Source organism: Canis lupus, chromosome X (genome assembly GCF_003254725.2).
Source record: "Canis lupus dingo isolate Sandy chromosome X, ASM325472v2, whole genome shotgun sequence".
Taxonomy (NCBI): Eukaryota; Metazoa; Chordata; class Mammalia; order Carnivora; family Canidae; genus Canis; species Canis lupus.
The window spans coordinates 65,698,475-65,724,917 of NC_064281.1; the positions used below are offsets into that span (position 1 = coordinate 65,698,475).

The 26,443-nt window shown below is 35.8% G+C and overlaps 1 protein-coding gene and 1 pseudogene across 3 annotated transcripts in view; one reads left to right on the forward strand and one right to left on the reverse strand.

The window, feature by feature from the left end:
• LOC112649496 (uncharacterized) overlaps positions 1-26,443 on the forward strand; it is a 290,778-nt gene that overhangs the window by 111,952 nt on the left and 152,383 nt on the right. The gene's annotated exons all lie outside the window — the stretch shown is intronic.
• Positions 3,066-4,776, reverse strand: LOC112649497 (natural resistance-associated macrophage protein 2-like; annotated as a pseudogene).

The window sequence follows — 26,443 nt, forward strand, 5'->3', positions numbered from 1 at the left end:
TCTTGGCTAGTGTGAATAATGCTGCGGTGGAAACAGGAATGCAGATATGTCTTCAAGATAGTGTTTTCATTTTCTTTGAAAGTATACCAAGGGTGGATTCATGTATTATATGGTACTTCTATATTTAATTTCTAAGGTATCTCTATGCTGTTTTCTGTAGCGTTGGCACCAATTTATATGCCCACCAACAGTGTACAAAGTTTTCCCTTTTTCCAAATTCTTGCCAGCATTTATTGTCTCTTGATTTTTAATAGCCATACTAACAGATGTAATATGTCTTTGTGGTTTAGATTTACATTTCTTTATGATTAGTGATATGGAGCACTTTTCATGTACTTTTTTGGCCATTTATATGTTTTCCTTCGATAAATATCTGTTAAAATTCTCCACCCCTTTTTTATTGAATTGTATGGGGTTTTGTTTTTTAATTGTATGAGCTGTTTATATATTTTTTGAATAATAACTCTGTATCAGATATATGGTTGACAAATATTTTCTCCCATTCCATAAGTTGCCTTTTCATTTTGTTGATTATTTCTTTTGCTCTGCAGAAGCTTTTTAGTTTGTCGTAGTCTAACTTCTGATTTTTCCTTTTGTTGTTTGTACTACTGGTGTTAAATTTAAAAAATCATTGCTAAGACTATTGTTAAGGAGCTTTTTCTTTTATGTTTTCTTCTAGAGTTTTATAATTTGAAGTCTTATATTGAAGTTCTGAATCCATTTTGACTTAATTTTTATAGGTGGTATGGGATAGAGGTCCAATTTCATTATTTTGCATGTAATTTTTCCAACACCATTTATTGAAGGCACTATCCTTTTGAGTATTTTTTTCTCAATTGTCAAAAACTGGTTGACAATATATGTTTGGGTCTGTGGGCTTACAAATCTGCTCCATCATTCCATGTGCCTATTTTTTTTCCAAAACCATACTGCTTTATTACTGTAGATTTGTAATATAGTTTGAAACCAGGAGGTTTGATGTTTCTAGCTTTACTCTTTTTCTCAAGATTTCTTTGGCTATTTGGGGTCTTTTGTGGTCCCACTCAGATTTTAGGATTTCTTTTGTGTGTGTGAAAAACTCCATGGGAATTTTTGTAGGTATTGCACTGAATCTGTAGATGCCTTTGGGTTGTATGGACATTTTAACAATATAATCTCTTCCAGTCCATGAACATAAGATATCTTTCCATTTATTCATGTCTTGTTCAGTTTCTTTTATCTATATCTTATAGTTTTTAGCATGTAGCTCCTTTACCTCCTTGGTTAAATTTATTTCTAAGTATTTTATTATCTTCAATACTATTATAAATAGGTTTATTTTCTATTTTTCTTTTAGATATTTCATTGTAAAGAAATGTACTTGATTTTGTATGTTGATTTTGTATCCTACAACTTTACTAAATTCATGTAGTATTTGTAAAAATTAGGGATGGAATCTTTAGGGTTTTCTATAAACAAGATCAAGCTTGATGTAGAGATAATTTTACATCTTCCTATTTGAATGCCATTTATTTTTTTTCTTGCCTAATTGCTGTGGCTAGTACTTCCAGTATTAGTTTTTCAATTTTTACATATTAACTTTTTTTAAGTATTTTTAAGTGTACAGTTCAAAGGTATTAATATTTATTTATTTATTTATTTATTTATTTATTTATTTATTTATTATAGTCACAGAGAGAGAGAGAGACAGAGACACAGGCAGAAGGAGAAGCAGGCAGAGGGAGAAGCAGGCTCCATGCACCGGGAGCCCGATGCGGGACTCAATCCTGGGTCTCCAGGATCGTGCCCTGGGCCAAAGGCAGGCGCCAAACCGCTGCGCCACCCAGGGATCACCCCATATTAACCTTTTTATAGTAAAAATCTTAAGGAAAAAAGTTCTAGTTAGAGAAATAAAGAAAAATTTCTAACCCATATGTGGGCAGGCAATTAGTGACATGTGAATTAGTCATCCAAATCCTAGTCTAATTCTGATCTCATATTATACTTGGTACAAATATCTTAAAATAAAATGCTTACTTAGCATTTAAGGAGATTCAACATTAGAAATATTCCCACTCCTGGAAATAGACTTTGGATCTAGAATTGGTGTCTGGAGTTTTAATGGGAAAAATTGGAAGAAAGGACATGGTAGGACTCTACAAACATTAGAAAGAAAACAACTACCTCCATCATCTTCTACTGAGACTTACAAAGTTAAATGTTAGAAGTTTCAAAAAACAAAAGAAGTTTCTTCTTTTTATACCTAAAACTTGAATGTTAGTATGGGCTGAGTTACAACATAGGATGGAAAACTGATTATTGATTAGAGTATGGTTTCTGGATCTTCTTATGAGATATTAAGCTTTTTGGAAAATACCACCATGCCTCTAAAAATATTCCAAGAAAAGCAACAAAGAGAATAATAATTATAAAGCACATCAATAACCAGGATTAAATATAACAGCTGGATAGAAGAAATGTTTGCTTTAGAAATGATGTAATAATTAAGTAGTTGCTAAGGGTCTGGTTCATTAAAATTGAAGTGGAATTTAACTGGCCATAGTCAAATATCACTTTGAAAAATAAGTCAATTTAACCAGTTCATCCTGAAAAAGAGCATTATTCCCTTTCCTTTCTTACATGTGACCCAGATAAGACGAATATCTGATGTATCTGAACAATATTTTTTTAAAAATAAGAAAAACATATCAATTTTAAATAACTTTAAAACTGATAGAAACTAAACAGCTTTAACCTTAAAGCTGATATGCTCATGTTTACATAAATATATAAACATATATATTTTTTTAAATTCCAGAAATGAAGACACAAGGCCATGGGGTGTGTGGCCATTGTAGGCCAATCATTTAACTCTGGCTATTGTAGGACTGTTTTGACATGTGTGGAGCTCTGTCCTATATTTACAATTGCCATCTTTAAACACCCTTCCCATGAGGGAATATTTGCCTTCTGTTCAAAGCATCTTAACAAAATTCATCTCTGAACTAACAGGGATATGTTAACAGGACACCTGGCATAAAAGGACTAAGAGGAAGTGATTCTTATACAGTCTCTCAGGCTGTCAATCATTTAGGCACAAGTGAATTAGCATCCATGGTGTTGAGAAAATAGAATTTAGGCTGAGAAGTCAATCCCAGATGGGTACATATTCCTACAGTCCAGGGAGGACAATGCCCAGTACAATCAAACATTGCCAATCCAAGTAAAACACAAAGCTCATATAAGCCATGTTGACCACAGTGGTCATCACATGCAATGCCAAATGCTCTAGTTCCTGGACATAAACCATGACAAACTACATGTTGATGGGACAGATGATAAGGACAAAGATCTGGCCTTATAATCCTCCAGACTATTCCATTGGCAAAGTCACTCATTTCTGGCCATAAGCTCATAAATGTGAGGATGGGTATGGGAGGAAAGTGAAGATGGAAGCTCTGTAGAACATTCAGAAGTGCTTCATAGTCTTTACATCTTGGAGGATGGCAACAAGCAGAATGGGGATGATAGCAAAAGATGGTGTCAGAATCACTCAGGAAAAACATGACCATTTTAGGTTCAGGAATCTCTCCATGACTAACTGTCCAGACTACATTCCTGCCACGGTGGAGCTTTGTCCTACAGCCAGGATCCCCACTGCCCAGATATAGAGTGCAGCAAGCCCAAAGTTACATCCTAGCACAACACCTGCTTTGTAGATGTCCATAGCCAGTTGTGAGTTATCATCAGGAGAAAGGGTAATGTGTGAACTGCTGTTATTTCCACAGACTGCAACCACCTAGTTGTTGGTTTTTTCAAAAAAAAATTCTTCAGCAAAGACTGAGATAACAAATATGTTGATGATGAAGGGAACAAAGAGAGCAACTCAGGAGTCAATGAAAAAGTACTTACTAGCTTCTTGAACTTCCTGCTTATTGGCTTGGTTTACATGTCTGGACCAGACTAAGGCAGAATGCAGGTACATATTGTGGGGCATGATGACAATTTCCATGATGCCCACAGCCTGCTTAATCTGTGAGATATGACAGTCCAAACACAAGTGCAGGAATATGCCCTAGAGTACCCGGCTCTGGGTACTCTGGGTTTCACTGTAAATATATTCATGTCCAAATATGAGGGTCATAATAGTGATGAGAAAACCTAAAAAATGCTTCTAGTTTCCACAAGCCTTTTTTTTGTACAAAAAAAAGAGAAATACAAATGTCTGCAATGGTCATGAGAACTCCACCCAACAGAGGTACCCTTCCTATAGACGGAAAATTGATGGCAATGACTGAACCAATAACTTCTTGTATATCTGAGCAAAAAAACAGCCAACTCTACCATGAACCATAGGCTAATTCGTGGGTACCTAGGATAATGAGAGCAACATACTTCAGCAATAGGCAAACCCCTCACCACCCCCAGTCCAGCTGCATGATGCTGGAGCAGGAGCCCCATGATGGTGGCCAACAGAAAAACCAACAGCAACTTCAATCCAGCCACTGTTCCAGACTACAAATAAGATTCAATGTTTTCTGGATCCAGGTAGGCAGTGCTCATAAGAAAGTCGGGTCCTGTGAAAGCCCAGAGTTTATGAAGCTAAAACAAGAATACTGTTCCTCAGGAATGGTGATCATCCCACCAAAATAGATGGTGAAATGTTCCTGTGAATGCCTGGTGGACGGTGGAAGAGATCCTGTTGTAGGCAGGGTTGAAGATATCAAGACAGGCAGATTCCTCATGGTCTCTAGAAGCATCATCATCTGGCATCTTCTGTTCAGTCCCGAACCCCATGGTGGATACCTGAATGCCCAATTTCTTAGAATAGGATTCAACTTCATAACTACATGACAGGATGCCCCCACATATGCCACTCCATATCCCAGGAGCTAGCACCTACTCCAGTACTATGTTGAAATGGAGGGCTGAGAGTGAACATCCTTGTCTTGTTCCTGATTTTAGAAAAAAAGGCTTTCAGCTTTCAAAGGTTGAGTATCAGGTTACCTGTGGGCTTGTCATATATAGCTTTTATTATGTTGAGATATGGTCTTTCTATGCCCAAGTTTTTGAGAGCTTTTAACAAGAAATAGTGTTGAATTTTGTCAAAAACTTTATCTGCATTTATTGAGAGGATGATATGATTTTATGGTTTATTAATGTAATACAAAATGTTTATATATTTGAATATGTTGAATGATCTTTTCATCACAGAGGTTAATGCCACTTGTTCATGTTTTCTGATCCTTTTAAGGTGATGTTGAGTTTGACTCGCCTATATTTTATTGTGACTTTTTACATCCATATTCATCCACAGTACTGGCTTCTAGTTTTACTTTGTGGAAATGTCGTGTTATTTGTAGTATTTTTATATGGCTTTGGTGTCAGGGCTATGCTGGCCTCACAAATTGAGTTTAAGAGTGCTCCCTCCTCTTCAGTTTTGTAGATGAGTTTGAGAAGAATTGGCAGTAATTCTGTTTTAAATATTTGGTAGAATTTTCCCATGAAACCACTTGGTCCTGGACTTTTCTTAGTTGAGAAATTTTAAATTAATGCCTTAACTTACTTTGTTGTTATTGATCTGTTCAGCTTTTCTATTTCATTGTGACTCTTCTTAGTAGGTAATATGTTTTTAAGAATTTACTCATTTCTTTTATGTTATCAAATTTATTGACATATAATTGTTATTAGTACCCTCATATGCTTTTGTCTTTTTGTGGAATTAGTTGTAATGTCTCCCCTTTCACTTATAATTTTGTTTGAGTCCTCCTTCTTTCTTTTCCCTTTGGTATTTTAGCTAAAGTCTTGTTAGTTTTATTTATTTATTTTTTAAAACATCTTTTGGTTTCATGGATTTTTTTCTATTGTCTTTCCAGGATATATTTTGGTTTTTTTTCTAAGCTTTATTTCCTTCTTTTTGCTAACTTTGGGTATAGTTTGTTATTTTTCTAGTTCCTTGAGTTGTATAGTTAGAATGTTTATTTCATAGCTTTCTTTTTTTTTTATTAAAGTAGACATTTATCACTATATACTCCCCTTAGTACTACTTTTCCTGTATCCCAAGGATTTTGGTATGTTGTGCTTTTATTTTTGTTTGTCTTAAGATACTTTGATTTCCCTTTTGATTTTTCTTTGATCCATTGTTCATTTAGGAGTATGTGGTTTTTTTTTTAATTCACATATTTTTTTAAAAATTTCTGAGTTTTCTTCCTTTTACTGATTTCCAGTATCATACCATTATGCCTGAAAAAGATAATTGATATGATTTAAATATTTTTTACATCTGTTATTGTTTGCTCTGTGGCTAAACATGCTATCTATCTTGGAGAATATTCCACGTGCACTTGAGAATTTGTTTTCCAGTGCTATTGGACAGAATGTTTTGTGTATGTCTATTGAGTCCCTTTGGTCTATAGTGTTATTTAGGTCTCCTGTTTCCTTAATAATGTTCTGTCTAAATGATCTATCTGTATAATCTTGAAAGTGTGGTATTGAAGTAAGTCTTTTACTATTATTCTATTGCTATCCATTTCTCTCTTTGGTTCTGTTAATATTTGCTTTAAAAAGTTAGGTACTCCAATATTGGGTGCATATATATTTATAATTTTATATTCTCTGATGAATTGATGCCTTTCTTTGTCTCTTGTGACTAATTTTCACTGAAAGTATTTTATCTGATAGAAATATTACCATTTCTACTCTCTGAGTTACTATTTGCATGGAGTATCTTTTTCCATCCCTTTACTTTCTGGCTATTTGTGTCCTTAAAATTATAGCAAGTCTTATGTAGGTATCAGAGTTAGAAACTGGTTTTTTAACTCATTTAGTTATTCTGTCTTTTTTTCCCCATTAATCATTTTCCTTTATTTTTGAAATTTTGTTTTTTCCATCATGACAAGTGTACTATTTAATCCCCATCACCTATTTCACCCATCCCCCCACCCCTCTGGTAAACATCGGTTTGTTATATGTAGCTAAGAGTTTGTTTCTTGCTCTCTCTCTCTCTTTTCTCCTTTGCTCCTTCATTTTGTTTACTAAATACCACATAAGAGTGAAATCATATGGTATTTATCTTTGGCTGACTTTGCTTATCATTACACTCTCTAATTCTATCCATGTTGTTGCAAATGGCAAAATTTCATTATTTTCAGGGCTGAATAATATTCCATTGTACATATATACCACTTCTTCTTTATCCATTCTTTTATGGATGGGCACTTGGGCTGCTTCCATACATTGACTATTGTAAATAATGCTGCAAATAAACATAGGGGTACATATATCCCTTTGAATAGGTATTTTGTATTTTGGGGTAAATACCCAGTGGTGCAATTACTGGATCATAGGGTAGTTGTATTTTTAATCTTTTGAGGGAACTCTATACTGTTACACAGTGGCTGTACCAGTTTGTATTCTGACCAATAGTGCAGAAGGGTTCCTTTATATGATTTGAGTGTGATTGGCATTGCCTTCCTCACTCTTAGCTTGAGTATTGCTGGTTACAAAGTTTCTAGGTATTCTTGCCAGTCCTTCTGGTTTAATGGAGCCCAAGAATCACAGTGGTTAAGGCTATGTTTCTGCTCACTTAGAGAGCAGAATGGTGAGAAACCACTCCAAGCAACTCCCAAATTTTTTCAAGTACGCTTTTGAGTCAAGAGGTGTCAGAAGATATACTCAGCTTTGGCTATGAACTAATCTCTTTACTTGGCTATAGCAAGGGAACTCTCTATGCTCAGTACTGACTGCTCAGGGGTGATCAGTGCCAACCACTTATTTCTCAGCTTTAACATTTTTGTTACAGAGTTTCTAGGTACTCTCACCAGCCTCTTTGGTCAGATAGGGATGAGAGATACTCTAACCATCAGATGGGGCTATGACTCAGCTCCTTGCCTGGGCATGGGCAAACCAAGCACCAGGGCCAGAAAAAATCCTTGTTTAAAGACCTGAATCAGACAGTTATGCATCCCAATGAGTTTCTTAGTCAGAGTGTATCAATTACTTCAATCTGCAGATGCACAAAGCCACTTAGCTGGGATTACTACTTAGGCAGTGTAGGTATGAACTTGGTCTGCCAAGATCCATATGCTGGATTCTTCAAGCCCCCATCACTTCTTCACAGATTCATAGTGTCTGAGCCTTGAAGACTCCCCTGAAATTTATATAATGCAAGACCAGACTAAGGGTTCCCATGAAGAATCTGAAGCTATTTTAAAAAATAGAAATGGAAGGAAAACTTCCAAACTCATTCTATGAGGCCATCATTTTTTAAAATAAATGCAAGAGAGCTCTCCAAGTTGATGTAAAATGATGCTAAGTAACAACATGAAAACATAAAAAATCATAAAACTCACTGGTGAAGGTAAATATATAGTCAAATTCAGAATACTCCATCAATTAGGAATGATGTCACCAAAATGGTGACTTAGGTCATCCTGACTTTATTTCCTCTCCCACGAAGAACAACTAACAATTACTCATGAACAAGACACCACTGAGAGAATCCTGGAACACAGGGGTGAGGATGAAGCAAGTCTGAGATCAAGAGAGACTGAATTAGAAGGGTAAGAGAAATGGCTATACAGTGACCACAGTGCCCCTCCCACAAGCCAGCAGCACAGAATCATGTGGAGAGGTCTCCCCTGAGCCTCAAGTTCCTCTGGTGGGAAAAGGGGGCATCAGGGGGGACAACCAGTGTCCCCAGCATTGTGAAACCAACAACTAGGTGGTTGAAGTCTGTAGAATTAACAGCAGTCCCCACATTACCCTTTTTAAAATCTTTTTTTAAGGTTTTATTTATTTATTCATCCCACTTTTTTCTGGCCTGGAAGTTTTGTACAGAGAAATCCAGTGATAAGCCTATAATGGTTCCCTACTATATGAAGTGTCATTTTTCTCTTGATGATCTCAAAATTCTCTTTGTCTTTGATTTTTAAGATTTTGGTTTTCGTCTGCCTCAGAGTAATCTTAGTTAGGTGGATCTTGCTTAGGGTTTTGAGATTCCTTTACTGCAATGTCATACCTTCTAAAACTTGGGAAGGTTTTTGGTTATTATTTCCTCATTTTCTTTATGGTGTTTTTATTTATATATTTATTTTGAAATAATAAATTCTTTTAAAAAGTTAATTTAGTTAACATATACTGTGTTATTAGTTTCAGGGGTAGTATTTAGTGATTCGTCAGTTGCATATAACACCCAGTGCTCATTACAAAAAGTGCCATCCTTAATGATCATCACCAACTTACCCATTCCCCCCATATACCTACCCACCAGCAACCCTCAGTTTTTTTTCCTAGGATTCAGCATCTCTTATGGTTTGCCTCAATCTATTTTCATCTTGTTTATTTATCCTCCCCTTCCCCTATGTCCATCTGTTTTGTTTCTTAAATTCCACATATGAGTGAAATAATATGATATTTGTCTATCTCTGACTGACTTATTTTGCTTAGCATAATACCCTCTAGTTCCATCCACATCATTGCAAATGGAAAGATTTTATTCTTTTTAATGGCTGAGTAATAGTCCATTGTATATATATCACCTCTTCTGTATCCATTCATCTGTTGATGGGCATCTAGGCTCTTTCCATATTTTGGCTATTGTAGACATTGCTGCTATAAACATGGGGGTGCAAGTGTGCTTCAAATCACTATGTTTGTGTCCTTTGGATAAATATATAGTAGTGCAATACCTAGTGCTGGGTCAAAGGGAAAGGGTAGCTCTATTTTTAACTTTTTGAGGAAACTCTGTTTTCAGAGTGTCTATGCCAGTTTGCATTCCAACCAACAGTATAAGAGGTTTCCCCTTTCTCCCCATCCTCAACATTTGTTCTTTCCTGAGTTGTTCATGTTAGCCATCCAGATTGTTTTGAGATGCTATCTCATTGTGGTTTTGATTTGTATTTTTCTGATGCCAGGTGTTGTTGAGCATTTTTTTCATGTCTCTGTTAGCCACTTGTATGTTTCCTTTGGAGAAATGTCTGTTCATATCTTTTGCCCATTTCTGGACTGGATCATTTGTTTTTTGGGTGTTGAGTTTGATAAGTTCTTTATAGATCTTGGATACTAGCCCTTTATCTGATAAGACCCGTGCAAATATCTTCTTGCTTTCCATAGGTTGCCTTTTAGTTTTCTTGAAAGTTTCCTTTGTTATGCAAAAACTTTTTATCTTGATGAATTCTCAGTAGTTCATTTTTGGTTTTGTTTCTCTTGCCATTAGTGAATTTACTAGCAAGAAGTTGCTGTGACTGAGGTCAAAGAAGTTGCTGCCTATGTTCCTATCTAGGATTCTGATGGATTCCTTTCTCACATTTAGGTCTTTCATCCATTTGAGTTTATTTTTGTGTGTGGTATAAGAAAATGGTCTAGTTTCATTCTTCTACCTATGGCAGTCCAATTTTCCCAGCAACATTTGTGGAAGAGGCTGTGTTTATTCCATTGGATATTCTTTCCTGCTTTGTTGAAGATTAGTTGACCATGGGGTTGAGGGTCCATTTCTGGGTTCTCTTTGTGTTTCATTGATCTATGCATCTGTTTTTTTTTAAATATTTATTTATTTATTTATTTATTTATTTATTTATTTATTTATTCATGAGATACATAGAGAGAGGCAGAGACATAGGCAGAGGGAGAAGCAGGCTCCCTTCAGGGATCTCAATTTGGGACTCAATCCTGGAACTCTGGGATCACACCCTGAGCTGAAGGCAGACACTCAACTACTGAGCCACCCAAGCATCCCTATACATCTGTTTTTGTGTCAGCACTTTCTTGATGATTACAGCTTTGTAATACAGCTTGAACTCCAGAACTGTGATAGCTCTAGCTTTTGTTTTCTTTATCAAAATTCCTTTGGCTATTCAGGGTCTTTTCCGGTTCCATACAAATTTTAGAATTATTTGTTTCAGTTCTGTGAAAAATGTTGATGGTATTTTGATAGGGATTGCATTGAATGTATTGATTGCTCTGGATAGCATAGACATTTTAACAATATTTGTTCTTCCAATCCATGAGCATGGAATATTTTTCCATTTCTTTCTGTCCTCCTCAATATCTTTTGTAAGTGTTCGGTAGTTTTCAGAATACAGATCCTTTACCTCTTTGGATAGGTCTATTCCTGTTATCTTATGGTTGTTACTACAATTGTAAATGGGAGCGATTCCTTGATTTCTCTTTCTGTTGCCTCATTGTTATTATATAGAAATACTACTGACTTCTGTGTGTTGATTTTATATCCTGTGACTGCAGAATTCCTGTATCAGTTCTAGCAATTTTGAGTGGATTCTCTTGGGTTTTCTACATAGAGTACCATATCATCTGCAAAGAGTGAAAGCTTAACTTCTTTGCTAATGTGAATGCCTTTTATTGCTTTTTGTTGTCTCACTTCTGAGGCTAGGATTTCCAGTACTATGTTGAACAACAGTGGTGAGAGGGGACATCCCTGTCCTTTTCCTGACCTTTTGGAAAAGCTCTCATTTTTTCTCAATGGTGAGGATGACATCAGCTGTGGGTCTTTCATATGTCTTTTATGATAGTGAGGTATGTTCCCTCTATCTCTACCCAGCAGAGTTTTTATCCCAAAAGGATGCTATGTTTTGTCAAATGCTTTCTCTGCACCTATTAAGAGGATCATGTTTCTTATCCCTTCTTTTATTAATGTGGTATTATCATATTGATTAGTTTGTGGACATTGAAACACCCCTGCAACCCAGGGGTTGCAACGAATCCCACTTGGTTGTGGTGAATAATCATCTTAATGTAGTGTTGGATCCCATTAGTTAGTATCTTGGTGAGAATTTTTGTATCCATGTTCATCAGGGATATAGGTCTGTAATTTTCCTTTTTGGTGGGTCTTTGTCTGGTTCAGAGATCAAGGTATTGCTGGCATCATGGAATAAATTTGGAAGTTTTCCTTCCATTTCTATATGGGAATAGCTTCAGAAAAATAAATATTAATTCTTCTTTAAATGTTTGGTAGAATTCCCCTGGGAAGCCATCTGGCCCTGGAGTCTTGTTTGTTGGGAGGTTTTTGATTACTGCTTCAATTTGTTGCTAGTTATGTGTCTGTTCATGTTTTTAATTTCTTCCTGTTTCAGTTTGGGTAGTTTATATGTTTCTAGGAATTTTTCCATTTCTTCCAAATTGCCTAATTTGTTGGCATATAATTGCTCATAATATTCTCTTATAATTGTATTTCTTTGGTGTTTGTGATCTCTCCTCTTTCATTCATGATTTTATTAATTTGGGTCCTTTCTCTTTTCTTTTTGTAATTCTGGCTAGGAGTTTATCGATCTTATTAATTTTTTCATGGGACAAGCTCCTTGTTTTGTTTATTTGCTCTACTTTTCTTTTGGTTTCTATTTCACTGATTTCTGCTCTAATATTTATTATTTTTCTTTCCCCGCTGTGTTTAGGTTAGTTTGTGTATTGGAGAGTTTTCTTGTTTCTTGAGGAAGGACTGTGTTGCTATATACTTCTCTCTTAGGACTGCCTTTGCTGAATCCCAAAGGTTTTAAACTGTTATGTTTTTATTTTCATTTGCTTCTGTGAATATTTTTAATTCTTCTTTAATTTTTAGTTGTCTGATTCATTCTTTAGTAGGATGTTCTTTAACTTCTCCTATTTTTGTGTTCTTTCCAAATTCCTTCTTGTGATTGAGTTCAAGTTTTAAAACATTGTGGTCTGAGAATATGCAGGGAATAATCCCTGTCTTTTGGTACCAGTTGAGGCCTGATTTGTGACCCAGTATGTGATCTATTCTGGAAAATATTCCATGTGCACTCCTAAATAATGTGTGTATTCTGTTGCTTTAGGGTGAAATGTTCTGAATTATATCTGTTAAGTCCATCTGGTCCAGTGTTTCATTCAAAGTCCTTGTTTCCTTGTTGATCTTCTACATAGATGATCTGTCCATTGCTATGAGGGGGTGTTAAATTCCCCTACTATTATTGCATTATTATCATTGATTTTCTTTAACTTGTCATTAATTGCTTTAAGTATTTCACTGCTCCTAAGTTAGGGGCATTAATATTTATAATTGTTGGATCATTTTGTTGGATAGACTCCTTTATTATGATATGGTGTCTTCATCTCTTATTACAGTCTCTGATTTATAATCTAGTTTATCTGATATAAGGATGACTACTCCAGCTTTTTTGACATCCATTGGCATGTAAATGGTTCTCCACCTTCTCAATCTGGAGGTGTCTTTCAGTCTAAAATGAGTCTCTTATAAGCAGCACATCGATGGGTGGGGTTTTTTAAATCTGTTCTAATACTCTGTGTCTTTTGATTGGAGCATTTAGTCCATTTCCTTTCAGAGTAATTATTGAAAGATATGAATTTAATGTTGTACTACCTGTAAAGTTGCTGTTCCTGTAGATTGTCTCTATTCCTTTCTGGTCTTTGTTACTTTTGGGCTCTCTGTCTACTCAAAGGATCCTCTTTAATATTTCTTGCAGGATTGGTTTTAGTGTTCACAAATTTCTTTAGTTTTGGTTTGTCCTGGAAACTCTTTATCTGTCCTTCTATTCTGAATGTCAGCCTTGCTGAATAAGGTATTCTTGGCTGCTTGTTTTTCCCATTTAGCACATTGAATATGTCATGCCAGTCTTTTCTGTCCTGCCAGGTCTCTGTGGACAAGTCTGCTGCCAGCCTTATGTGTCTTCCATCGTAGGTTAAGGATCTCTTTTCCTGAGCTTCTTTCAGGATTTTATCTTTATCTTTGAAAATTTCAAGCTTCAGTATAATATGGTGAAGTGTTGACCTATTTTTTGGTTATCTTGAGGGGGGTTCTCTGTGCGTCCTGGACTTCAATGACTGTTTCCTTCTCCAGATTAGGGAAGTTTTCAGCTATAATTTGTTCAAATAAACCTCTGACCCTCTCTCCCCCTCCTATATCTTCTGGAATCCCTATTATCTGGATATAATTTTGCTTTAAGGAATCACTGATTTCTTTAAGTCTCCATTCATGATTCAGTAGTTTTCTTTCTCTGTTCTTTTCAGCTTCCTTATTTCCCATCATTTTGCCTTCTCTATCACTTCCTCACTCTTCTTCCTTGTTCATCCTCATTTTTATAGCCTCCATTTCAGACTGCATCTTGGTAATAGCATTTTTAATTTTGGCCTGACTAGATTTTAGTTCTTTTATTTCTAAAGTAAAGGATTCGCTTGTGTTCTCTATGCTTTCTTCAAGCCCAGTTAGTATCTTTATACTCATTGTTTTAAATTCTAGTTCAGACATCTTATATCTGTACTGATTAAATCCCTGACAGTGAGTACTACCTCCTGTTCTTTCTTTCGAGTTTCTCCATCTCATCATTTTGTCCAGAAAAGAGAAGGAAGAAAGAGAAAAAAAAGACGATCAATAACAACAATGACAACAGAACAGCAACCAACAAAGCAAAAAAAACAAAAAAAACAAAAAAAACAAAAAAACCCCAAAAAAACAAAACAAGAAATAAAACAATTTACAAAACAAAATTAAAAAGTAGATCCTATGAAGGTTTTGGTCTGCTTGGTACAAGAAACTAGATCCTAAAATATGGAAAAAAGAAAAACATATATATACAAAAATAAAATAAAATACAATGAAAGGAAAAATTAAGAATATATAAATATAAATTTTAAAAGAATAAGTAGTTGAAAAATAAGTATATAACTGAAAAAAATAATACTTAAAATCCAAAGAATAATAATTATAATAATAAAAAACAGTGAAAGCTATATACTGTTTTCCCCAAGTGCTGAAGCTTTGCTGCCCCCTGTGATCAGTAAACTTGGTATGAGCTGGTTGTTCATACTGGTCTTGTGGGGGTGGGGCCTTTTGCTTGATTCTCACGTGCATTTGCTCTGTTGGAACTGTGCCTCCAGTGCACAGGGAGGTCAGGCTCAATGTAAGCAGCTCCAGATTCTGCTATTGCACTGTTTTGCTCCCTGAAGGCTTTCAGCACTGATTGGCTGGATGAATATGACAGCACCCCATTTTCTAGCCTTGGAGCTGAAAGTTTGCCCCGCTCTTCAGTGAGCCCTCACAGAAAAACAGCCAATCACTCTTTTCTCTCCTGTTTCTGTCAAAACTCTGTGTTCACAGCATTTTTATCCAGTTTTTTTTTTTTTATCTCAGGCACATAATGAATTTCAAAACTCAAAATTTTACAGACTCCTGCAGAGAGGACCCACACTGTTCCTCCAGGAAGAGGGAAGAAATATTGCCATGCTTCTACCTTTTGCTGGACTCCTGGCAGGAAAGTGGTCACAGGACTGTGCAGCAATTTACAGTTTATGGCAACATGGAGCAGAAAGCTGGCACCTAGCTTTGCTGTTCTCAGCTGGCTTCCCCACTCTTGTGCCTGGGAACTCTGTCACATAAATCACCCCTATTCTTCTTGTAACCCCAGGGAGCCTGAGACTATGCTTTCACTCCTGGGATTATACCTCACTTTTCCACTTGAGCACCATTAAGCCAAGGAAGTACTCTACTCTAGTAGACTTCTAAAAGTTTCAATTTTGTGCTCTGCTACTTATCATACTTTGCAGTAGCTTCCTTCAGAGGACTCTTCTCTCCACCGTATCCTCAGATGTATCCCCCCGATTAATGTCTCCATAACTCCTAACTTCCAAAAAGTGATCACTTTTCTACTTGTAGAATTATAGCATTTGTTTCTTCAGATCTCAGATTGATTTCTCAGGTGTTCAGAATGATTTGATAACTCTCTAGCTATTTGAAGGACCAGACCAACTTAGGTTCACTGACTCCTCTACCAACCTAACTCCTCCCCTCACATTAGCTTTTATATCAATATCTGTGATTCTTTAAACTTTCCACCCTCCCCTTCTCCTGAGATACCCATGATATGAATCTTCATTCGCTTTATGGTGTCTCATATTTCATGTAGGCTTTCTTTACTTTTCTCTATTATTTTTTCTTTTTGTTTTTCTAATTAGCTAATTTCAAATGGTCTATCTTAAACTTCACGGAGTCTTCTGTATGATCAAGGCTGTTATTGAAGCTCTGTCGAAATTTTCAGTTCTGTCATTATATTCTTCAGCTTTGGGATTTCTATTTGGTTTTCTTATAATTTCTATTAATTTATTAAATTTCTCAGTTTATTAATTTAGTTGTCTGCATTCTCTTACATTTCACTGAATTAATATAAGATGAATATCTTGAATAATTTGTCAGACAAATCATAGGTCTCTATATTTTCAGGATTAGTTATTTAATTTTATTATTTTCCTCTAGTGGTGTCCCACTTTCCTGATTCTTTGTGATCTATGTAGCTTTGCATTGGTATTTTGCATTTCAAGGATCAAAAACCTTTTTCAGTCTCTAACACTGGTCCACAGGTAAAGACTTCATAATAGTTCCCTTTTCTGATAGGATTATCTCCAAACTCACAGTTGTTCTCTGTTGGAGCCAATTATGAAATTATCTCTGGGTCTACAGTGCATTTCACCATTGTTTAAGCTTGTTACCAGGGGCTCGGGAAAACATGGATCTTGACCCTGGGTAGATAAGATTGTCTTCAGTACATTGTTCAGTAGGGTGGTGCTGGGGCAAGGGTCTGCTTCAGAAAATAGGCTAATTACCAGATGTGCCCACATTTGTGGCTCCTGCCAGGTGCCTGGGACCTATCTGGTTTTTGGATGGATAGCTGAATGAGGAAGACTGGCCCTCAACTATGGTTGAGAAGTTCTGGAACCAAGCCCTGTGGCTATTTCAGGTTTCACAACCAATATTGTGAGTCTGCAAACCTAGCTTTGGAGAACATGGATTTGCTTATCTCACAATTCCCTGGGTAGGCAGAACTTCTCCCTGACTATAAGTTGAGGTGCTGGAGCCTAGGAGAGGTCTGTTTCAGGTACTCCTGAAGGGCATACATGTGTGTAGCCCATGTCCCTGTGCTAGCAGAACTGCTCTCAGGCTGAAGCCAAGAGGAGTTGTTACTGAGCTCAGGACCTTTTTAGGGATCTTGAGGAGCACAGACAAAAATGTTTCCCACTGGGTCCCTGAGATATTACTGCTCATAAACTGTGGCTAGTAGGGACTAGAACTGAGTAAAGGACCCTTTCAGGATCTTTGGGGAGCAAAAATGAGTTTATCTCTTGCTGGGTCTCTGGTCTAGCAAGTCTGCTGGTAGAGTATGCCTGGAGCCTTTTTAGGATCTGGCTTGCAGACAGGATTGTCTCCAACTAAGTCTCTGGACTCATAGGATTGCTGGTAGTTTATGTCTGCAAGGGAGCTAGAGCGAAATTTCTGTACCTTTCAGTATCTCCAGGGGCACAGACAGGAGTGTCTCCTGCCTGGTCTCATGGCTGGCATGTCTGCTAATATACTGTAGTATTGAGGGGCTAGAGCCAAGTATAGGGCCATTTCAAGATCTCTGGGGTTGCAGATAGGAATATTTCCCACTGGATCACTGTGCTACCAGTACTGTTTGCACACTGAAGCTAGAGGGAGCTGGAGCCATTAAAAGGCCCTTTCAGAATCTATATTTGGATTGAGTTTGGTGATCTTACCTCCAGGGGCTATCAGACTGCAGCCAAGAGGGGCCGGAGCTGGCCACATCAGGATCCACACCAGGACCAACATCCGTATACCTATTACCCAAATCACAGATGGGCATGACTCTTCCTGGTCTTTTAGTATATGGTACTGTTGCCCAGACCAAACGTATACAGGCTTTGGTTAACTTCTCAGGGGTATGAAGCTATTTATGCGTCTATAGCCAGAACTATGTTTGATGGGTCTACCATCTGGGTGTGGGCCTGCCTTCTGCTTTCTCAATATGACTCTTGTAGGTCCTGGACTGAACTGGGTTTCATAATTTTCTATCTGGATCACAAAGCTCCTATAAAGACACATTTTTCCATGGATGGATATAAAATAACTATTGATGAGGGGGGATATGAATGGAGAATATTTAATTCAGCCATCTTGTCATCTTGTTGATATCATTCCATCAAGGCTGTATTTTAATAACCCAAGCAGTCCTTACCACCCCACCAGCTACCCACCAGCTACCAAGGCATTCTCAGACTCCTCGATTCTCTCCTAATCTATATCATCTCAACATGTTACTTTATTTTTCTTCTAACTTACATTAATCAGTTCTTATCATTATACTAATTTCTTCTATATAACATATTTGGCCATATGTTATTTGCTCCTTAGAACTATTCCATTCACATTTGATGGCTGCATAGGCTCTGTGCTTAGCTCTACAGACATTTCCATTTCCTTATTAGGCACCATTTGCTGATCTTGGTACAGTAAAATCAACTCACACTAAGAAGTTAAATGTTTTGAATTGTGATTATTGATGGCAATTTCCTTAATACTTGCTCTGGTTCTCATCCCAACATTTAGTGTAAAAGCATGCATTGTACTTGGGTTCCCACCACCTACTGCATTATCTGAATACATTATGCCCTGCCATGCACAGAGCCTTCTTGGAAATAAGTTACATTTAAAACTCACTATGTCCTATAGGCATACCTGGGACATGTTGTGAGTTTGGTTCTAGACAGCTGTGATAAAGCAAATACTACAATAAAGTGAGTCAAAAGAATGTTTTGGTTTTCCATTTACATATGAAAGTATTTTACAGTATACTATAGTCATTTAAGTGTGCAATAGCATTATATCTTTAAAAACAATGTATATATCTCAGTTTAAAATACTTTAGTGCTGAAAAATGGTAATCATCATCTGAGCTTTCAGCAGGTCATAATCTTTTTTACTAGAGAATTTTGCCCCGATGTTGAAGACTGCTGATTGATCAGTTTCTTAAGGTTGGGGTGGCTGTGGCAATTTCTTATAATAAGACAAAAATGAAGTTTGTTGCATCAATTGACTCTTCCTTTCATGAACAATTTTTCTGTAGTATGTGATATCCTTGATAGCATGTTACCCACAGTAGAACTTCTTTCAATATTGAAGTCAATTCTCTCAAACCCTGCCATGGCTATGACAACTAAGTTTATCTAATATTTTGTCCTTTCAACAATCTTCACAGCATCATACCCAGGAGTGGATTGCAACTTTCATTTTGGCTATACCAGATTTTAAAAATGTTATTATAATCCCAGTATAATTAACATTCAGTATTATTTTAGTTTTAGGTGTACAATATAGTAATTTGACAACTCCATGCATCATCACCCACTGCTTACCATGGCAAGTGTACTCCTTAATCTTCATCACCTATTTCACTCATTCCCCAACCCACCTCCACTTTGGTAATCATCAGTTTGTTCTTTGTAGTAAAGAGTCTGTTATCTTGCTTTGTCTTTCTCTCTCTCTCTCTCTCTTTTTTCCCCTTTGCTTCTTTGATTTGTTTACTAAATTCCACATATGAGTAAAATCATGTTACTTGTCTTTCTGTGACATGTTTTACTAAACATTATACTCTCTAGCTCTATCATTGTTCCTGAAACAAGATTTCATTCTTTTTATGGTTGAGTAATATTCCATTGTGTGTGTATATAGCTTCTTTATCCATTCATCTATTGATGGACACTTGAGATATTTCCATAATTTGGCTGTTGTAAATAATGCTGCTATAAGTAAAATATAGTCACCTGTATTTTGGTAAATACCCAGTGGTGTGATTACTAAATCATAGGGTACTTCTATTTTTATTTATATTTTTTTATAAATTTATTTTTTATTGGTGTTCAATTTGCCAACATATAGAATAACACCCAGTGCTCATCCCATCAAGTGCCCCACTCATTGCCCGTCACCCAGTCACCCCCACCCCCCGCCCACCTCCCCTTCCACCATCCCTAGTTCGTTTCCCAGAGTTAGGAGTCTCTCATGTTCTGTCTCCCTCTCTGACATTTCCCATTCATTTTTCTCCTTTCCCCTTTATTCCCTTTCACTACTTTTTATATTCCCCAAATGAATGAGACCATATAATATTTGTCCTTCTCCGATTGACTTATTTCACTCAGCACAATACCCTCCAGTTCCATCCACGTTGAAGCAAATGGTGGGTATTTGTCGTTTCTAATGGCTGAGTAATATTCCATTGTATACATAAACCACATCTTCTTTATCCATTCATCTTTCAATGGACACTGAGGCTCCTTCCACAGTTTAGCTATTGTGGACATTGCTGCTAGAAACATTGGGGTGCAGGTGTCCCGGCGTTTCATTGCATCTGTATCTTTGGGGTAAATCCCCAGCACTGCAATTGCTGGGTCATAGGGCAGATCTATTTTTAACTCTTTGAGGAACCTCCACACAGTTTTCCAGAGTGGCTGCACCAGTTCACATTTTTGAATAACCACCATACTATTTTCCACTGTAATTATACCAGTTTTCATTCCCACAGAAGTGCAAAAGGGTTCCATTTTCTCCACATCCTTGCCAACACCTATTGTTTCTTTTGGTTTTGATTTTAGCCATCCTGACAGGTGTGAGGTGAAATCTCATTGTTAGTTTTGATTTGCATTTCCCTGATTATGAGTAATGTTGAGCATTTTTTTCATGTGTCTGTTGGCCACCTGTATGTCTTTGGGAAAATGTCTGTTCACGTCTTCTGCTCCTTTTTTAAACTGGATTATTTGTTTTTCAGGTGTTGAGTTGTATCAGATCTTTATATATTTTGGATACTAACACTTTATCACATATGTCATTTGCAAACATTTTTTTCCCATAGGTTGCCTTTTAGTTTTGTCGATTGTTTCCTCCACTGTGCAAAAAGGTTTCTGTTCTGATGTAGTTCCAATAGTTTTCATTTTTGCTTTTATTTTTCTTGCTTCAGGAAACATACACAGAAAAATGTTGCTATGGCTGATGTCAGAGACATCATCTGGGAGTTCTATGGCTTCAAATCTCACATTTAGTTCTTTAATCCATTTTGAGTTTATTTTTGTAGGTAGTTTAATAAAGTGGTCAAGTTTCATTATTTTGCATGTAGCTGACCAGTTTTCCCAGAACCATTGCTTAAAGAGAATGTCCTTTCCCATTGCATATTCTTTCTTCCTTTGTTGAAGATTAATTGACCATATAAATTTGAGTTTATATCTGGGTTTCTATTCTGTTCCATTGATCTCTGTGTCTATTTTTGTGCCACTACCATATTGTTTGATTACTACAACTTTGTAGTATAACTATAAACCTGGAATTGTCATACCTCCAGCTTTGCTTTGCTTTTCAAAATTACTTTGGCTTTTCAGAGTCTTTTGTGGATCCTACAAATTTTAGGATTGTTTGTTCAAGTTCTGTGAAAGATGCTGGTGGTATTTCCATATGGATTGTATTAAATGTGTAGATTGCTTTGGGTAGTATAGATATTTTAACATTATTTTTTCTTCCAATCCATGAGCATGAAAACATTTTTTGTGTTATCTTCAATTTATTCCATCAATGTTTTATTTTCAGAGTACAGTCTTTCACCTCTTTGGTTAAGTTTATTTCTAGGACTCTTATTATTTTTGGTGCAAATGTAAATGAGATTTTTTAAATTTCTTTTTCTGCTCCTTCATTATTAGTGCATAAAAATGCAACAGATTTCGTATCTTGAGACCGTACTAAATTCATTTATCAGTTCTAATAGTGTTTTGGTGGAGTCTTTCAGACTATTCTATACATAGTATAATGTAATCTACAAAAAAGTGAATGTTTTACTTTTTTCCTTGCTGATTTGGATACCATTTATTTCTTTTTGTTTTCTGATTGCTGTAGCTAGGACTTCCTGTACTATGTTGAAATATGATGAAAATGGACATCCATTTCTTATTGCTGACCCTGGTGGGAAAGCTCTGGGATTTTCCTTATTGGGTATGTTGTTTTCTGTGGATTTTTCATATAAGCCTTGATTATGTTGAGGAATGTTCACTCTAAATCCACTTTGTTGAGGGTTTTTATCATGAATCAATGCCAAATGCTTTTTCTGCCTCTACTGAAATGATCATATGGTATTTATCCTTTCTATTATCGATGTATCACATTGATTGTTTTGTGAATATTGAAATACATCTTGCCTCTTAGGACTAAATCTCATTTGATCATGGTGAATAATTTTTAATGTATTATTAGATTTGGTTTGCTGGTAAACTTTGTTAAGGATTCTTGTGTCTATGTTCATTAGAGATATTGTCCTATAGTTATCTTTTTTTGTGGTGTCTTTATCTGGTATCTTTTTTGTGGTGTCTTTATTTTGGTATCAGGGTGATATTGGCCTCCTATAATGAATTGAGAAATTTTCCTTCTTCCACTTTTTGGAATATTTAGAGAATAATAGGTATTAACTCTTTCTGAAATATTTGATAAAATTTGTGAAGCCATTTGCTCTTGGATTTTTGTTTGTTGGGGGAATATATATATATATATATATATATATATATTATATATATATTGATTCAATCTCCTTGCTGTAATTGGCCTGTTCAAGTTTTCTATTTCTTCCTGCTTCAGTTTTGGTAGGTTAAATATTTATAAGAATTTATACATTTTTCCTAGGTTGTCTAATTTGGTGTCATATAAGTTTTCATAATATTCTCTTTCAATTGTTTGTATTTCTGTGGTGTTGGTTGTTATTACTATTGTTTCATTGGGATTTTGTTTGAGTCCTTTCTTTTTCTGATTACTCTGGCTAGAGGTTTATAAATTTTGTTGATCTTTCAAGGAACCAGGTCTTGGTTTGATTGATTTGTTCTTTTGTTCTTTTAGTTTCTATATCATTTTTTCAGCTCTAATCTTTATTATTTCTTTACTTCTCCTGGCGTGGGTTTTGTTTATTGTTCTTTTTCTAGTTCCTATAATTGTAAGGTAGTTTCTTGAGATTTTTCTTGCTTCTTGAGAGTTTTCTTGCTTCCTGTATTGCTATAAATTTTCCTCTTAGAACTGCTTTTGCTGCATCCCAAAGGATTTTTTTTAAAGATTTTTTTAAAATTTATTTATTCATGAGAGACACCTAAAGGATTTGAACAGATGTGTTTTCATTTTCATTTTTCTACATGTAATTTTTTATTTCTTCTTTGATTTCTTGGTTGATGCCTTCATTTTTTAGTAGCATGGTATTCAACCTGCTTGTATTTGTGGTATTTCCAGATTTTTTTTCTTATGATTGATTTCTTGTTTCATAGTGTTGTGATCAGAAAAGATGCATGGTATGACTTTGATCTTCTATTTGTTGAGGCTTATTTTGTGGCCTGATATGTGACCTATTCTGGAGAATATTCTGCATGTACTTGAAAGAAATGTGTATTCTGCTGTTTTAGGATGGAATATTCTGAATATATCTGCTAAATCCATCTTATTCAATGTATCAACCAAAACCACTGTTTCCTAATTGATTTTCTGCTTCAATGATCTTTTCATCAGTGTAAGTGTGGTGTTAAAGTCCCATAGTATTATTGTATTATTATCAGTTAGTCTCTTTATGTTTATTATTAACTGTTTTATGTATCTGAGTGCTTCCATGTTGGCTGCATAAATACTTACAATTGTTATATCTTCCTGTTGGATTGTCCCCTGCATTATTATATAGTGTACTTCTTTGTCTCTTTTTACAGAGTTTGTTTTCAAGGTCTTTTGCCCAGCGTAAGTATTGCTACTTTTGCTTTCTTTCAACATCTATTTGCATGAAAATTCTTTTTCCATCCCTTCACTTTCAATCTACAGGTGACTTTAGGTCTGAAATGAGTCTCTTGTAGGCAGCACATAAATAACTCTTTTTAATACACTCTGTCACCATTTCTCTGTTTATTGGAATATTTAGTCTATTTTCATTCAACGTAATTAATGATAGATATGTATTTATTGACATTTTGTTACTTAGTTGTTGGTTGTTTTTGTAGTTTTTCTGTGATCCTTTTTTTTCTCTCTTTCATAGTTGCTGGTTCTCTTTAGTGATAGACTTGAATTCCTAATTCTTTATTCTTTACATATTTATTAGTTTTTTTATTTGTAGTTACCATTCACTTTACATATAATATCTTTTGCAGGTAGCAGTCTATATTAAGCTGATGATTGCTTAAATTTTTTTGATTGCTTAAATTTGAACCTATTCTTAACATCTCTCCCCCTCCACATTTCTGATATTTGATATCATATATTATATTCTTTTATTTCATGCTTCTCTTGACTGATTTTTGCATGTATACTTAATTTATTTGCTGTTGTATTTTCTATTTCTCTTGTGGTTTTTGTTTTCCACTCAGAGTCACCCTTAACATTTCTCACAAGACTGGTTTAGTGGTCAAAAATTCTTTTAACTTTTGTTCATCTAGAAAACTCTTTATAGGAGTAGATTGCATCTTACTCAACCATAAGAACCTCCACTCCTCATCTGTCGACCTTTTAACATGAGATGCAGCCATTCAGTGATGTCCTCAGGTTCCACTTCTAATTTTACTTAGTTGTCTTCCTATTTCTATCAAATCTGCAAATATTTCCTCCACTGCAGTCTTGAAGCTGTCAAAGTCATCCAGGAGCAATGGAATCAATTTCTCCCTAACTCCTGTTAATGTCACTATTTTGACTTTTTTCTCATGAATCACTAATATTTTTAATGCTATCTCAAATGGTGAAACCTTTTCAGAAGGTTTTCAATTTACTTTGCCAACTAACATTGCTTAGACTACTATGTGCATTGTCAATGTGCAGTAAGGAGTCTTATTTTTTTTTTGAGCAGTAATCCTCAATGGTGGGCTTAAAATATTCAGCATACAATATGATAAACAAATGTTCTGTTACCCAGGCTTTTTGTTGTTCTACTTATAGAGCATAAGGAGAGTAGATTTACCACAATTCTTAAGGATTTTAGGATTTTTGAAATGGTAAAAAAGCATTGGTTTCAACTTCTGCATAGCCCCTAACAAGACAGTCAGTGTATCTTTTGAAGCTTTGAAGCCGGGCATTGACTTCTCTCTAGCTATGAAAGTCCTAGATGGCATATTCTTCCAGTAGTAGGCTGTTTCATCTACATTGAAAATCTATTGTTACCTACCTTCATTAATTAACTTAGCTAGATCTTCTGGTTAACTTCCTGCCACTTCTACATCAGCACTGGCTACCTCACTTTCACTTTTATGTTATGGAGAATGCTTCTTTCCTTAAATCTCATGAACTAACATCTATTAGCTTCATATTTCTTTCCTGAGATTCCTCACCTCTCTCAGCATTCATAGAATTGAAGAACTTGAATTTAAGAAATCCAGGCTTTGCTCTGGGTTGGAGTTTGGCTTACCAGAATTTGTGACTGGTTTGATCTTCTATCCAGACTAGTAAAACTTTCTGCGTATCAGCAATAAGGTTGTTTTGCTTTATCATTTTTTTGTGTTCAGTGGCGTAGCACTTTTAATTTCCTTCAAGAACCTTTCCTTTACATTCAAAACTTGGTCGTTTGGTGTAAGAGGCCTCTCTTTCAAACTATCCCAGCTTTTGGCATGCCTTCCTCACTAAGTTTTTTATTTCTAGCTTTTAAAGTAGGAGACATGTAACTTTTCTTTTCACTTGAACACTTAGAGGCCATTGTAGGGTTATTAATTGGCCTTACATCAATATGTTGTGTCTCAGGGAATAGTGAGGCTGGAGGAGAGGGAGAAAGATGGGAGAATGGCTGGTTGGTGGAGCAGTTGGAACATATACATTTATCAGTTAAGTTTGCTGTCCTGTATGGGTGTGGTTCATGACCCCTGAAACAACTACAATAATACCAGGTCACCATAACTAATATAATAACAATGAAAAATGTGAAATATTGAAAGAATAGCCAGAATGCAACACAGAGATATGAAGTAACCAACTGCTGTTGGAAAAATGGTGCCAATAGATTTGCTGGATGAAGGATTACCACAAACTTTTAATTTATATAAAAATGGAATATTTAAAAATGCAACAAAGAAAAGCACAATATAATGAGGTATGCCTTATATTTAGGCAATATTATCCTTTAGTTCATGTATCTTTCAGACAATCTGAAGTAGATGCACAATGGGAATAAAGGTGACATACCCAGAAAATGGCTTCTCAGTCAACATGGAGAAAATACAAGGATTATTCTCTGTGCTCACTGTTCTTTAAATGTTTTCATTAGACTTTGATACAAAGTAATGAGAAAATTCATTAAGTCCTAAGAAAATGTTAAACTGTAATATGTTGAGATATGGTTTACTGGTAACTGATTAGAATAAAGAATCAAAATTTATTTATTTGTTTATTTTTAAAAGATTTTATTTATTTAATTGAGAGAGCAAAAGAGAGAGCACAAGCAGGGGGAGGGTCAGAGGAAGAGAGACAAGCAGACTCCCTGCTGAGCAGGGAGCCTGATGCAAGATGCAATGTGGGGCTTGATCCCAGAACCCTGATATCATGACCTGAGCTGAAGGTAGACGATTAACTGAGCCCCCAGGTGCCCCAGAATCAGAATTTAAAGTGACCTTTATTGAATATAAATTAAACACTCAAATGACATGTCACCATGAGCTTCTAAAGGGAGTGTAGGGAGGCAGT